Source organism: Micropterus dolomieu, linkage group LG06, assembly GCF_021292245.1.
Source record: "Micropterus dolomieu isolate WLL.071019.BEF.003 ecotype Adirondacks linkage group LG06, ASM2129224v1, whole genome shotgun sequence".
NCBI lineage: Eukaryota > Metazoa > Chordata > Actinopteri > Centrarchiformes > Centrarchidae > Micropterus > Micropterus dolomieu.
The window spans coordinates 16,826,116-16,842,200 of record NC_060155.1 but is presented as its reverse complement, the minus strand read 5'-3'; positions in this window follow the sequence as shown (position 1 = coordinate 16,842,200).

The window sequence follows — 16,085 nt, the reverse complement described above, 5'->3', positions numbered from 1 at the left end:
TCTCGATGTGCAAAACTGATAGACGTACCCCAAGCGACTTACAGCTGTAATCGCAGCAAAAGGTGGCGCTACAAAGTATTAACTTAAGGGGGCTGAATAATTTTGCACGCCCAATTTTTCAGTTTTTTATTTGTTAAAGTTTGAAATATCCAATAAATTTCGTTCCACTTCATGATTGTGTCCCACTTGTTGTTGGTTCTTCACAAAACATTACAGTTTTATATCTTTATGTTTGAAGCCTGCAATGTGGCAAAAGGTCAAAGTTCAAGGGGGCCGAATACTTTTGCAAGGCACTGTATATAGAGTTGTAAATATCCCTAACATACCACGCTTTTGTATTTTAGATATTAAACTGAGACACTGTCATTTTTTAAAGAAGAAATGACATAATATTGAAAAGAGGAATTCAAAAGCAATAGAACTCACCCTTGCTCAGTTCAAGTTCCATACACTGAAAAGTTTTGCTGCTACAGGCTTATTTGGTCTAGAATGACTTGTATGGTGTCTAATGTTAACAAACATATGTTAGCATGTCACAGATAATATTTCTAAATCTATAATCTTATTTATTACATACAAGACCTTGGCACCAAATTATAGGTTATTACTAAACTTTTAACTCTTTAGTGTTATAGCTCCAGCTGTGACTTCAGTCCTATGTTGATTTTTCGGCCAACTCCACTCCAACTTTCCCCCACCCATGTGATGTGCCACAGTACTTGCAAGTGGAGAAATCCTCATCATGTGATTTGTTGCAATCACTAATTTTTTCTGTAATACTGACTGAAAATGGAAATGTTTAATTCCCAATGACAGTCCAAGTGAGATCTCTCATGCTCCATGTATCTCAACAGGCAATCACTCAGCTCTGCTGCTCCACATGCATCAACTGACTGGCTAGTGTTAAGTCTTTTTTCCTTAGCAGCCGTCTGCGTGTGCCCTCATTAGCAATGCTGAGAACTATTTTGTCCCTGATTATGATTCCATATACACATATGGGCACTTTTCTCCCTCAGTCTCCATCTAATGTCTCACATTTCTCCTGTTTGCAGCAGCCAAAGAAATACATCACAATTTTAGGCTTGAAGTACCGTTCCAGTGAGTTCAGTATGACGGTCACGTCCACTTGCTTCTCATTGCTTAGATTCAAATTGTGTTTGTAGACACTCCTCAGAGTTGACAGACGATCATATGCCCGATAACGATTAAGTTTGTTCTCATTCTGGTCCATCAGATCAGAATAAAACAGCCCTTTTCTGGTAAATCCAAGAGTATTTCCTCCTTTGTGTGGTATATAAAGCACAGTAGGGAGAGATGATCAAGACGAGACAAATCTGATAATTAAATTAATTGAAAGATGAAGACCTCAGTAGCTTTGCTGACTTTATCCCTCATCTACCTTAGTGTAGGTGAGGCCCAGCAGCTGAATACCTGAGCAGGACAACAACAGCAAAGACATTCCCGATATTAAACCACCTTCCGCCTGTGCAGGTGACATAATAGGGAGCCATGAAAACTGTTGCCAACTTGGTGTCATCTTAAGAGAACTGGAGGCCAAACTGAAAAACACTGAGAAGCAATTAGAGGATCTGAAAGATGAAATCCAAGGTAAGAACCTGCAGTAACAAAACTACATCTGTCTTTGAGTATGTACCATTTTCATTGTTTTCAGGTTGGTTCAGGTTTCATTAAACAAAATAAACATAATAATATCCTCCTGTTTTCATGCAACCTCTTAAGGTAACAGAGTGGCATTTGGAGCATCTATCGGCAATGTTGGAAATGTTGGACCTTTTAATACTGAGATAATACTGGCCTTCAAGAATATCTACTCAAACACAGGCGCATACAACCCTACAACAGGTAAACTTACCATAATATGTCCTGATATAAATAAGGGCTCATCTGGATAAAATGCGGACCAGTTCCTGTGCTGAAATTGGAATAAGGTGTAACTGTTGATTATCTGCAGGTATGTTCACTGCTCCAGTCAAAGGACTCTACTACTTCAATTTCACTGGCCATGGTTTATCACCTAGACCAATGGGGCTGCAACTGATGAAGAATGGAAAGCAGATGGTTATTGCGTTCAACCATCCAGCTGGAAACCGCTACGAGACTGTCTCCAATGGCATGATTCTACAGCTTGAAGTGGGAGATCAAGTGTACATTTCTCTCCAGATAAACTCCTGGACTTTTGATAATACCGATAGCCCCACCACCTTTAATGGCCATTTGTTATTTCGTCTGTAAATGAATTCTAGTTCAAATAAACTAAAAATAGACACTAAAAGAAGAGATAATGGTTGCAGGTGGTGGTAATGTTATGACAAACATTATTCAAATCAAATATTAAATAAGATAGGATACACAATTTTCTGGGTGACAATAATTTACAATATCTTTTCTGTATGTGTTTAAAGCTGCATTAATCATTTTTGGCCACTGAGGAGCGACAAAATCCAAGCTTACCTATGCAAAGCTATTTCACTGGCTTATAAAGAAAAAGAGTTCCGTACTTTGTACATCCAGCAGACACAGAGCAAAATTTGCAGTGAATAGAAGTCTGGTTGCCATCTACCTGATGACAGTAAGAACTAACTAGATGCTTGATTGTGTTCACCAGCAACTGTGTAATTTCGCCTGTTAGCTGTTTAGTGCTGGGCAGATAGTGAGTGGGTTAATCAGAGCTTTATTGTTGGTTTTACATTTACTTTTATGTGTTGATAGCAGCTCAGGAAGTTTCAATCCATTTCAATATGAAAAAATAAGGCAGGTAAAGAGGAATCTGTATCATGGCTGTGTAAATTTAAAAATGTATATTAATTGATATAATGTTTGACTTTATAAAATGATTTACATCAATAAAGCTACTTTGACTCCAGCCAAAACAAATGCTGCCTTTATTCATAATGAATTCATAATCAAACAGAAAGGTGGCGTCGGGAAAAGAAGATGAGAAGATTGTTGGTTAGAGCCAGAAATGATTAGCTTACCTTAAAGTTTGGAAAAATGACAAACAGCTTGGCCAAGTCCAAAAATCCAAGTATACAATAATAGCTACTTAACTCCTTGTAAAAACCAGAACTTGTCATTTTTACATTTCTTTTCTTGTACAGATTAAACAAAGGAGATCCAACCTGATGAGCTGTAGAGGTGTTTGTGGGCCAGCCCTTTAATCCATGTTGTTTGTTCATTAAAGACTTTTATTTCCAGCTGTGTTCTGTGTCCAAGACTCTGCCTAAATAAAATGTAACATTTACTGTCTTATAATGCACCATAGATCTGAATGTTCAGGCCTTTTAGCACGGAAAAATCAAGGCTTGCTATTAATGAGTTTTTTTCTATATGATCTGCTGGACAGATCTTACTTGTTAACTTATTTCATGCTGGTGTTTTGATGTACCATATGTCTTGTTATTAAAATGGATTTGACGCCTTGCTTAAAGTATTTTATTCTTATAAATAATTTTTTAAAAACGGGTTGATTTTTGATTTGTTTTTCAAAAACCTGTCCTGCCCAGCAGCCTGGTATGATGAACTGGATACCATATTGTGCCAGACAGACTTTACTTTAACAAGAGAGTATTAATATACGCCTTTGTCTGTTTTATTATTTATTTAATTATGTATTGATTTGTCACCGGGGGGGGGGGGGCAGACATGGGGATGGGGGGCACAAACATCGAACACAGACAACACAGACCTGCAAAAGAATGGGGTTGGGGGGAGGGGACAACAGGAAATCGCAGAGGGAAACACCAATTGCAGAAAGCAACAAAACCTACTAGAGAACGGGGAGGGGGGCTTGGGGTAGAGAAAAAACAACAACAAACAAACACAAACAAACAAACAAACAAAAAAAGACAACCAGCCGAACAACATTTACACATACAGTCTGTATGTGTACGTGTGTGCGCATAAGCCTGTTGGAGAATGTAGTTGTTAGCGAGAGTGGGATGCCACAACCGTGCGGGACCCCAGTAGCCAATAGGGGTGGGAGAAATAAATAAATAAATGAATAAAAAAACCAAAATGATGCACCGCGACGCGAACGGGAAAGACCCCGACCCAACCAACAGACGCCCAAAAAAACGACCATCCAAATGCCAATTGACAACGCAAGGCTGACCGAACGCAAAAGACGGAACCTGCAGAAGAGCAGCGCCCGGACCAACCGCGTTGTGCACACAAGAGAGACCAGTGCTCCCCCCCTGCTCAGCAACCCACGCCGCGGATCGAACAACCAAACCGCCAAAACTGCACACTATCATCAACATCAGTGCACAAGTGACGAGCCCAACTCGCACACTGCGCAAGCATGGCAACACCCAATGCCCGGCAGCCCCCTGCGCATTCCGTGTGCGAGGTCGAGCGAATGAGAGAGAGCGAGCGGCAGAACACGATGGCGAAAGCCAGCGGAGAAAACCACCCACAGCAAGTCCCAGCCCGGCAGTAAACGTGCCGCGCAGGCCACTGTGCACCCACCAATAAAAGTCCACCGTCCCCCCAACCGCCGGAAAAATTAAGGCTGCCCGCGCCAGCCAACATCCCCCATGCACAGCACGCCCCCAGGCCGCCGTGCAACGCCGGCCAAACCAGCAACGAGGCAAAATCAACTAGCCCAGCTGCATGTCACCACCAACCAACCCACCCATCAAGGGCCGAGAATTCCAGGCACAAGCCCAGAATAAACCGGAGCACAGCCCTGTCCCGCACCCACACTGCACATCTCGAAAGCTAACTTTATACATCAATCTCCAGAGGAGTCCAACAACCGGCCGACAGAGAAATGGGGAAGCATGGATCTGAGGCCAAAGAAGCAAACCAGGGACGCAAACTGCTCCCTCCAAGCCAATGAGGAAATGCCTGCCCCGGACTCCAGTGCACAAATTAATGCCCAGAAGCCCCCCAGTGACCCTGCACAGAAAAAAAAATCGCAGCCCTCCGAACCGCAATCGGATCGACCTGCGCTGCGCCCAGAGACCCCCACCCCCAGTAGCCAGGGCGCCCTGTGACCCGCCAAAGCGCAAAGGACCTCTAACCACATGTCCCGGTGAGAACTACACCCCGCTCCAAGGGAGAACAGCAGAGAGCCGTGCCGGGGAGCTTCCCGCCACCAGGGAGCGATAACGCGGGAGAACCAGGGCCGACAGTCGGAGGCACCCCCCCCAGAGTGCAGGCAGAGCCAGCAGCCTCTGAGCTCCGTGAACCCAGCCCCCCCAGTCAAACACCCCCAAGGAAGAGGACCAAAACCCACCCCGACAACACCGGCCATGTGCCCCAGGGACTCCCGAATGCCCCCACTGTGAGAGAGCCGGCAGGGGGAAGCAGCAGGAGCCCCACCCCTGCCTAAGACGGCCCTGGGGAGGAGAGGAGACAATGGGCCCCCAGGCCCAGGGACACACCGCCCGCCCCAGAAAGGAGCAAAAGCCAAAGGCCTGAGTCCCCCAAGCCAAGGGAGCCACGCCCCACCCACCAAATGCCCTGCAGCCTACCCGCCCCCCAGAGTCCTAAGAGTGTATGTGGTGAGACATGACCAAAGGGGGAGAGGTGAAGGAGGTCATAGGGAAAGGGCTAGAAAGGTCCTCCCCACTGGGTCCAGATTCCTGACTGGCCCCATCATTCAGCCCCGTCCCCCACCCCCCTAAGCAAGAGGACACCACGTTCCTCCAGCCCAGGGCTTGTAGCAAGAGCCCCTCGAGACCCACACCCCCGAGGCAGCTCAGTGCAATTATCAAAATACAATTATCAGGATGCACAACATGCATACAGGACAGAGCCACACACAGCACAGTCAAGGCCTGCACCTGACATCCCCCAACCCCCAACAAGCACGCAAGTTAATCGCGACATACAGGTGAGCCAACCAACATCACCTCACTACCAATCTAACCAACGCCACACAACAGCCAAATAACACACTGCACAGGGGAGATGCCAGCTGACGCCAAACGCGCCCCCCCCGCAGCCAAGGAGAACCCCACCTACGGATACATCACATATCTTCTGCCAGAACTTCTGAACAGGTGCACATTGCCACATAGCATGCGTGTAACTATCAGCAGTTCTGGCAGATGTTTGACTGCTTAAGACCCATTCTGAACATCCTTTGTCCAGTATAGTGTGTTCTATGGAGAGTTTTATACTGTGAGTTGTAGATTTGGATTTGGGGTCATTCTAAAGGTATTTAAACATTTCTGCATCCAGAAGTTTTAGTCTGGACAAATGGATAGATCTGTCTCCCACTTTAAGAATGGGAGAGAGATTGAACCGTCTGTTTTTAACAGTAACATGTATGTTTTTGATAACAGTTTTGGGGGCGAGAGTTTAAGAAAGTCTGTTGAAATTCAAGAAATCTATTATTGCTAATTCCATATTGTGCCACTAGATCCTGGAATGGAATAAAGTTACTGCCTTGCATTACAAGATCTAGATGTCTTATCCCTTTGTTATACCACAGTGGGGAAAGTAGTGTTTTCTTATTTTGGAGGATGTCAGGATTATTCCAGATTGTAGGAAGTCTGCATGCGATAGGTGAAGACCCAGATATTTTGAGACATTCCCACCAAACTGCCAGGGAAGTGCTATATTAATGCTTTTAAAGCAGGTATGACGTTTGATGCTGGAACTGATGAATGGCATATCGGAAATTTTAATTTCCTTACAGAATGTTTGTTCTGTCTCCATCCATGATTGGTCCAGGGGGCTCTGATTGATCCATTTTGAGATATGTTGTAGTCTATTGGCCAGGAAGTAATGAGAAGAGAGAGTTCTAAACCACCACAATCTACTGCTTTTTGCAGTTTTTAAACTCTTTTAAAATTTTTCCAAAAACATTTATAGATGTTTGACTCCAGTGATTTAAACCAGACAGCAGAGGGTTTGGTGGGTAACACTGAAAACAGGTAATTGATTTTAGGTAGGACCATCATTTTTATGGTGGAGACTCTTCCCATGAGTGATATAGGCAATGATGTCCATCGTACAAGGTCATCATCTATTGATTTGAGTAAAGGCGTGTAGTTTAGCCATGTCAGTTCTGACAGCCTGGAGGAAATATTGACACCCAGATATTAATTAATATTCCCAGACTTTAGCGGTGTGGTAGATATATTCTGGAAATCACACATTATAGGTAAAACTATGGATTTACTCCAGTTAATGGAGTAGTCTGAGATGGATGAGAATTTATCTATTGGTGTGATTGTCTCAGAAAGAGAAGTTTGTGAGTTTAGGAGGAAAATACATATCTGCATAAAGGCTTATCTTGTCGTGTACATTTTCTGTTTGAATTCCTTTAATATTTTTATATTGTCTGATAGCAGCTGCTAGCGGTTCTATTAAAATGGCGAATAGTGAGGGAGAGAGTGGCTACCCCTCTGAAGACTAAAGCTTGGACAAGTATGATCGTTTGTCCTGACAGAAGCTCTTGAGGAACTGTATAATATTTTAATCCAATCTATGAAGGAGTTTCCAAATCCAAATTTATGTAAAGTAGCGAATAGAAATTTCCAATTTACTCTGTCAAATGCTTTCTCTGCATATAAAGAAACAACTTTTTCCAGGTTATGAACAGTGGCACAGTCTATTACATTAAGTAGCCTGCATGTATTGTTGGTGGAGTGCCTGCCCTTAATAAATCCTGTTTGGTCGGGGTGTATTATACCAGGAGTGACCTTCTCTAGCCATCTTGCTAGGGTTTTGCATGATTTTAAGATCTGCGTTAATAAGTGATGTTGGGCGATAACTGGACAAGGACAAAAATTGCCCTTCAGTGCTTGACTGATTAGAGAAAAATAAAATCAAACATTGAAGAAATTACTGCAAAGCATTAAATCATAGAATCGAATTATGACTGAAGAAATGAACATACTTCATCCATCAAATTTACTCTTGGGGACTACATTAATCAAAGTTTTGGTCAAATTGCTTGCAGAACTGAAATACTTGAGTATATAGCTGTGTCAGCTGAAATGATGATAATAATATAAACAGTTGTTATGTATAGTATAGCTTATTGTATTTTAACTATATTTGTAGCTGTATCTTATGACTTGTGATGTGCTGCTGACTGGTGTTTACTGTAGGTCCATTTTCTTGAGGTTGTATAACTTGTGATTGTTATTGTTGTTATTAATCTTTATTAATATAAAGAGACACACAAAATTCAGGTGGCAGGTGACATTCTAATAGAATATAATTCAGTAAAGCTCACAGGCACTTTGTGTTGCTTTTAGATATGTCAAACGTTTACAAGGTAGTTTATTTGTCGTTATCCAACACAAGGTTGTTAAAATCCAGGTTTGTTATTTCAAATGTATTCAGTGGTATTTTTATTGTGCCAATTCCTAACAAAAGGCATCTCATTGCACTTTTTATATAGAGCAGGTCTAGAGTGTACTCTGTTTAATATTATTTAAAGTTATTACCCAAAGATTGCTTTTCAACCAGCTTTTTAAAAAAACGGTTTTACAGATGTAATCTTGCACAGTAAAATATCAAAAATGTACCCTGATTTTATTAACTCCACAATACTTGCTATATATATATTGCTCGGTTGTCTGCGTGATTTGAGGCTGAGGGAGTGGTAGTGATCATTTATAGTGTTAAAAATCCACTGCTCCCAAAATGTATATTTATATAAGTATAAAGAGCATGTACAGTACATTCAATAAACTTACATATGATATTGCATATGGGTGCCTTCTTCTCTCTCGGTCAGTTATACCTGCCTGCCCTCTTGTGAACAGAGAGGATACAGCAGCTAGAGCCAAGTAAAATTTCAATTTCACATTCTCATACAGTATCAAGCGTGAAGAGTCTCATACATTTTGTATTTTGCTCACACAGAAAACACACAGTTTTGAGGAAACAATCATGAAGATGAAAGTGCATCTATACACACACACAAACCAACCAACAGGAACACACATCACTCATTCACAGGCCTAGGCGTATGAGTATATGGGCTGACAATGGAGAATGAATGTGGAGAAGCTGAGAGGACCTCCCTGGATATGTGAGGTCTTTTCTTCACTGTTCCCTCCAACTGAATGAATTGTTGGTGTAAATCTTCTCATGGGAGTTGTTGACAATACAAATTAAATGTTTCAGTAAATTATTATATGCCTGATTAGAAAGTGTTTGTTCTGGTCCATCAGATGAGAATAAATCAGCCCTTTTCTGGTAACATCAAGAGTATGCCCTTCCTCGTGCGGTATATAAAGCACATTGGGGAGAGCTGATCAAGACAAGACAATCCAACAAGAAGTTATGGAAAGATAAAGACCTTGCTGGCTTTGCTGACTTCATCCCTTTTCTAGGGCTGAGGCCCAGCAGCTAAATACCTGAGCAGGACAGGGCAACAGCAAAGAGATTCCCGAAAATTAAAGTGCCTTCTCCCCAAGCAAGTGGCATAATAGGAAGCCAGGAATACTGTTGTTGCCTACAGCTTGAAGTGAGAGACCAACTGTACATGATGCTCTGGCCACCTGGAATGTTGATAATGTAAATAGCCACTGCACCTTCATTGGCCACATTGAATTCAGCCTGAAAAAAAATGCTACCGTCATTCATGATCAAACAAAAATGTGGGGTAGGGTTGGCATAAGAAGATGAGAAGATTGAGGGTTGAGTACTAGAGCCAGAAATGATTAGCTTATCTAACCCTAACTCCAAAAATCCGAAATAGTACAAGTATACAACAAATAACTACTTCACTCCTTGTAAAACCACAACTTTGAAAATACACAAAGGAGATCCAACCTGATGAGCTGTAGAGGTGTATGCATGGTTTGAATTATGGGGGTTTCACCCCCCTAATTAAAGCTTGGACCCCCCCAGAAGAGGCAAAAACAACAATTTAGGGGGGTCTTTCTTACCTGTCAAGCTCATGCCTTGAGTCATTCTACGAAAGGGGTGACATTTTCACATTATAATTTTCCAAATTTTCATCAAGTGCAAACTTTTTTTTTTTTTACTTGCAACTTATAAAGATATGTTAAACCCCCCAGAAAACATATTTTTCCACCTCCTGCACAAAATCCTTATTAATATTATCCTATTTAGTAAAACTAGTAAAATGTCCTTTTGTTGGAAACCATCAATACAAAGTATGTAATTTAATCTTTTTTTTATTTTTAGATTTTAAATCTTGAAAAATAATTTCAACGTATCAGTGGCCTCTTTGTTTGTACAAAAAAATACTAATTCACATAAAAATGTCTAATAAAAGTTACATTTATTTGATTAGTCAACAAAACAAGAATTTTATTCAACATGCATTTATGGAACATTTCACTTCCTTTCCATTATTTTTTAACAATATGACCCTGTGACGGGGTGGTTCGCTGTGACAGGGTGGTACAGACGAACTGTTTCTCTATATGATCTGTTTGTTTTAACCTTCATCTAACATTAGAAACCTTTGTTAATTTTGGATATAAATGTAGGTGTGACTTAATGATAGGCATACAAGATCCACTATATATATGTATATATATATATTGAAGTCCACTGATGTTTTGATATCAAAAATAGGTGTTATTAATACAAAAGCCAATAATACATTAACATTAACAATGGTTAAAAAAAATTATTTTAACTTTTTGAAAACTGTAAAAACTAAGAGAGGATATACATTAAAACTGGAAATGTAATCGAGAATTTACATTAAAAAACAAAGTTGCTGTTATTGTGAAGGCCTGCTGATATTACAGACTTATTAAGAGATCGGTACGTTTGGCCTAATATAATGCAAAGAGGCCTCCTCCCTCACAGCAGCTGTTGAAAGAGAGCTATTATCTATACGATAATCTTAGGTGCATCTTAGAAAATAAGAACCACTAGGTTTGCTGACCATGGTATTACTGTGCTTGATTGGCCAGCCAACTTGCCTAACCTGAACCCCATAGAGAGTCTATCATGTATTGTCAAGAGGAAAATAAGAAACACCAGACCCAACAATACAGACGAGCTGCAAGCCACTATCAAAGCTACCTGGGCTTCCATAAGACCTGAGCAGTGCTATGGGCTGATTGCCTCCATTTCACGCTGCATTGATGCAGTAATTCATGCAAAAGGACCTCAGACCAAGTACTGAGTGCATAAAACATTTTTCAGAACTTTTTAAAAGGTTGACATTTCTGTTTTATAAATTCTTTATTTTAATATTCTAATATTTTAAGATGCACATGTAGGTTCCAATTTAATCAGTTGTAACAATCATTACAACAGGAAGCAGAACCACCCCGTCACAAAAAAGTTGTGACGGGGTGGTACAGACGAACTGTTTCACCCGGGGTGGTAAATTTCTTCCTAAAATGGCTGCAGTTCTCCTTGTGGTTAAATTCCTGACCTAGCATACATGTATTCAATGTGAAATATTATTTCCTTCGCATTAATAGTGTAAAAATAGGAATAAAAATCAGTTTTCCCAATCTATTTTGCGTGACCCTGTCTAACATAAAAAATTTACAAATAAAATAATGTAAATCAATGTCAGTACATGCCTGCCTTTGTTCTGGGCAGCTCCAAAAGCTCAAATGATGTCACTTCCTCTTTGTGATGCCATTTAAAGAAACAGTACATTTTTTATGGGCAAAACAAGTTAGTGTGAGGGGGTGGTAAGTCAAACGCACAAAAATGATAAAATATTTACAAAAAAAAATGTTTCTAAAAAATCTATTTATATCTCATGTAAACAGGGACATAAATATAATCCTGAAAATAATCATGGTTTGAAAAATTTTTTGGCAATATTTTAGATGTAAATTTTGGTCAGTACGGACATGTGAAATTGGCTATGTTCTAATGAAATTAAAAATAGTATGTTATTCTTTAGGAATAGTATTTTTGTTATATATCATGCTAACAAGAACACTTGAATTAAAAGCTTTAAGCTTTGGAAACACACTTTGGGATATTTCTTGTAACTTATGCATCTCATCAAATGTTTTGCGGACCCAAATGGCACCCGTTTCATAGAATGACTCCCTTATATTCAGGCCCGCCATTAGGAATTATGGACAGGGGGACAACATTTTTCAAACTGGGCCCCTCATTGACACTCCAGCACCACCTTCACCCACCCACCCTTAGTTCTAATACAAACATGGGCAATTTCAAAGAAGCTCTTGGCCATTAGCCTTATAGTGACAAAGATGGAGTCCCTAACAACTGTTTCCAAATTCAGTGTTGTAGACTCATCCAGGTCATGCTTGCATACATATTCAATTACTCAATATGATTATAAAGCACAAAAAGTCAATACAGTTTGGGTTTTTTTAATTATACTCTGACAGTTATGTTCTTCCTTTTAACTTAAAACAAGACAAGGACAAAAATTGCCCTTCAATGCTTAAGTGATTAGAGAAAAATAAAATCAAACATTGAAGAAATTATTGCAAAGCATTAAATCATAAAATCAAATTATGACTGAAGAAACGAACATACTTCATCCATCAAATTTAATCTTGAGGACTACATTAATCAAAGTATTGGTCAAATTGTGTGCAGAACTGAAATACTGTATAGAGTATATGGCTGTGTCAGCTGAAATGATGATAATAATAATATAAACAGAGGCTTTGTTATGTATAGTATAGCTTATTGTATTGTAATTTGCAGCTGTATCTTATGACTCGTGATGTGCTGCTGACTGGTGTTTACTGTAGGTCCATTTTCTTGAGGTTGTATAACTTGTGAGTGTTATTAATCTTTATTAATATAAAGAGAAACACAAAATTCAGGTGGCAGGTGACATTGTAATAGAATATAATGCAGTAAAGCTCACAGGCACTTTGTGTTGCTTTTAGATATGTTAAACGTTTACAAGATTACAAGGTAGTTTATTTGTCATTATCCAACACAAGGTTGTTAAAATCCAGGTTTGTTATTTCAAATGTATTCAGTGGTATTTATATTGCGCCCCAATTCATAACAAAAGGCATCTCATTGCACTTTTTAGATAGAGCAGGTCTAGAGTGTACTCTGTTTAATATTATTTAAAGAGACCCAAAGATCAGAATCAGAATCAGTTTTATTGACAGGTATGTGTACACATACGAGGAATTTGACTCAGGATTGTACATGCTCACGATGTGCTTACTTATACAATAAAACCATAACACAATAATAAAATAATAATAAAATAAAATCAAACACAAACTACAGAATAGACAACACTAATACACACTATGAACAAAACAATATAGACATATTGACAAATAGTGCAGTGATCAGAGTGCAAAGGATGCAAGAGTAAACTATTCTCATTATTTACATGGCAGATTCCCAATTCCCCAACACCGTATGACAACTGCTTTATTAAATACAGATTATATTTCATTCATGGTCAACATGAGCAAGAGGAAAGGAGATATTTGCTAAAAAAAGTTTAAACTTAAAACTTGAAATGATAAGAATTAGGAATTAAAGATGATATTGCAGACTGTATTTTATGATAGTGTCTTTGGTTCTGGTTCAACACTGTGCGTGTCTGTTTTGAGCGGTCATGATGGTCTGCTGTTGCGTGTCTGACTTTCTGGCAGTTTTGCTCTATTGACCTATGACTACAACAGCTGGTGTGGTATTGTGCACCCATTAACTGATGTAATGAATTTGATTTATCACCATCTACAGACTGCAGACATTCGCTAAATAAGCAAGGATATTGTAAGCATTGTAAGATTTTAGTTTACTGAAGCCCGTGCCTGAGCTGTACTGGGTTTTCTTTTTGACCTGGAACAAAAGTTGACCCCCCCGGTTGTCACTGTATATTTTGCACACTGGGTGTATGTGGGCAGATCTTGTTATAGCCTTTCATTTACTGGACAGATACAATAGTGGTATTCACCTCCGCATCTAACTCTCAGCAATTAAGCGCCACAGTAGTGTACGGTGTCTAATGTTAGCCAGCACATTTTAGCATGTCACAGATAACATTTCTGTGGTTTTATCACAAAAGTTAAACAAGAGGTAAACACATGGTGTCACTTTTGGACTTTTGGCCATATTGGCTTCTGTTACAAAAGTCACAAAGTCTCACTTCAGATCTAAAATCTAATAATTACATACAAGACCTTGGCACCAGATTCTAGGTTATTACTAAACTTACTTACTAAACTCTTTAGTGTCACAGCTTCAGCTGTGACTTCAGTCCTCTCTGTTGATTTTTCGGCCAACACCTCCTTTGTTTGACTATGTGTTTGTTGTTATGGGTTGTCGGCACAACTTACCCACCTGGCACCTGGCTCTTCTCCTCACCTGACTCCAATCATCCATATACTTCACGCTTAAATACTCCAGCTTTCCTGCCTCTAGTCGCCAGATTGTTCCGTCTCCTTTGTGGTACAGTGACTCTCTGACAAACTTATCTCCAGTGATCTACTATTATGTTTTTGTAACCTTCTACTTGTGTTTTTACTAACTCCTCTTGTACTAACAAATTATGAACTTAACCAAATACGTGGTTAAACAAACAATCTAAACATAACCGGGCTCTGAAAGCAATTAAACAGCACTTCTTATCATATTATTTTTGCAGTCTCTCACAATATGACTGGCTGATTTGCTTTTATTTGTTGATAGCAGCTCAGGAAGTTTCAATATGAAAAAATAATGCAGGTAAAGTGGAATCTGTATCATGGCTTTGTAAATGGAAAAATGTATATCAATTGATATAATGTTTGACTTTATAAAATGATTTACATCAATAAAGCTACTTTGACTCCAGCCAAAACAAATGCCGCCTTTATTCATAATGAATTCATAATCAAACAGAAAGGTATCGTCGGGAAAAGAAGATGAGAAGATTGTTGGTTAGAGCCAGAAATGATTAGCTTATCTTAAAGTTTGGAAAAAGCAGATGGTTATTGCGTTCAACCATCCACTGGAAACCGCTATGAGACAGTCTCCAATGGCATGACTCTACAGCTTGAAGTGGGAGACCAAGTGTACATTTCTCTCCAGATAAACTCCTGGACATTTGATAATAATAATAGCCCCACCACCTTCAATTTGTTATTTCGTCTGTAAGTGAAATAATGTTCAAATAAGCTAAAAAGAGAAGGCTTTAAAACAAGGAGATTATTGTTGCAGGTGACGGTAATGTTACACTAAAAATTACTCAAATCAAATAATCAATAAGATGTGATACACAGTTTTCAGGGTGACAATAAATCAAAATATCTTTTTTGTGTGTGTTTAAAGTTGCATTAGTCATTTTTTGCGCATGTGGAGGAAGAGTGGTGGGGAGGGGAAGAGGGAAACCTAGAAGACATGGACAAAGAAAATGAGACCAAATTTATCAAATTATATTAGGGCAACATTGATTGACCATGTTGTAAACCATGGGTTGACATTCAGAGAGGCTGGACAGAGAATTCAGCCCAACCTGAGCACATATACTGTTGCAACAGTAATTCGGACATTTCGGCAAGAGAACAGGTGAAGTACAACTCATCTTTAGTGTCTACATTATAATCAGTCAATACAGTATATAGCCTACAATATGCAGTACATCAGTACCCTATGGTATTTTTATATGTTTATTGCTTGGTCTGCAGGATTGAGGGTCGACCACATCAAGGAGGAAGGGGCCGAATATTCTCTAAAGAACAAGAGAGCGCTATCATAAACATGGTTGACAGTGTTCAATAATGTTCATCAGGTCTCCCTATCAACACTGGGGCGAATCCTTAAAAAAACATCATACAGATGAAACAACTCTACAAAGTCCCATTTGAACGAAATTAGGAGAGAGTAAAAGACCTGCGGCATGAATATGTGGAGGTATGTACTGTAATGCACACTGCACAAATAAACCTTTTTCATGTAAATGATTAGTAGGCCGACAGTGAACAACACAATGTTGTCTATCTTTCAGAGAGTTATGCAAATGGAGCTGCTGCAATCCAGCATGAATTTATCTTCGTAGATTAAGCTGGGTTTAACCTGACTAAAGTAAGTAGAAGGGAGAGAAACATCATTGGACGTAGAGCTATCCTCAATGTGCCGGGCCAGCGTGGCGGTAACATCACCATGTGTGCTGCCATCTCCCAGAATGGGGTCCTCCACCGCCA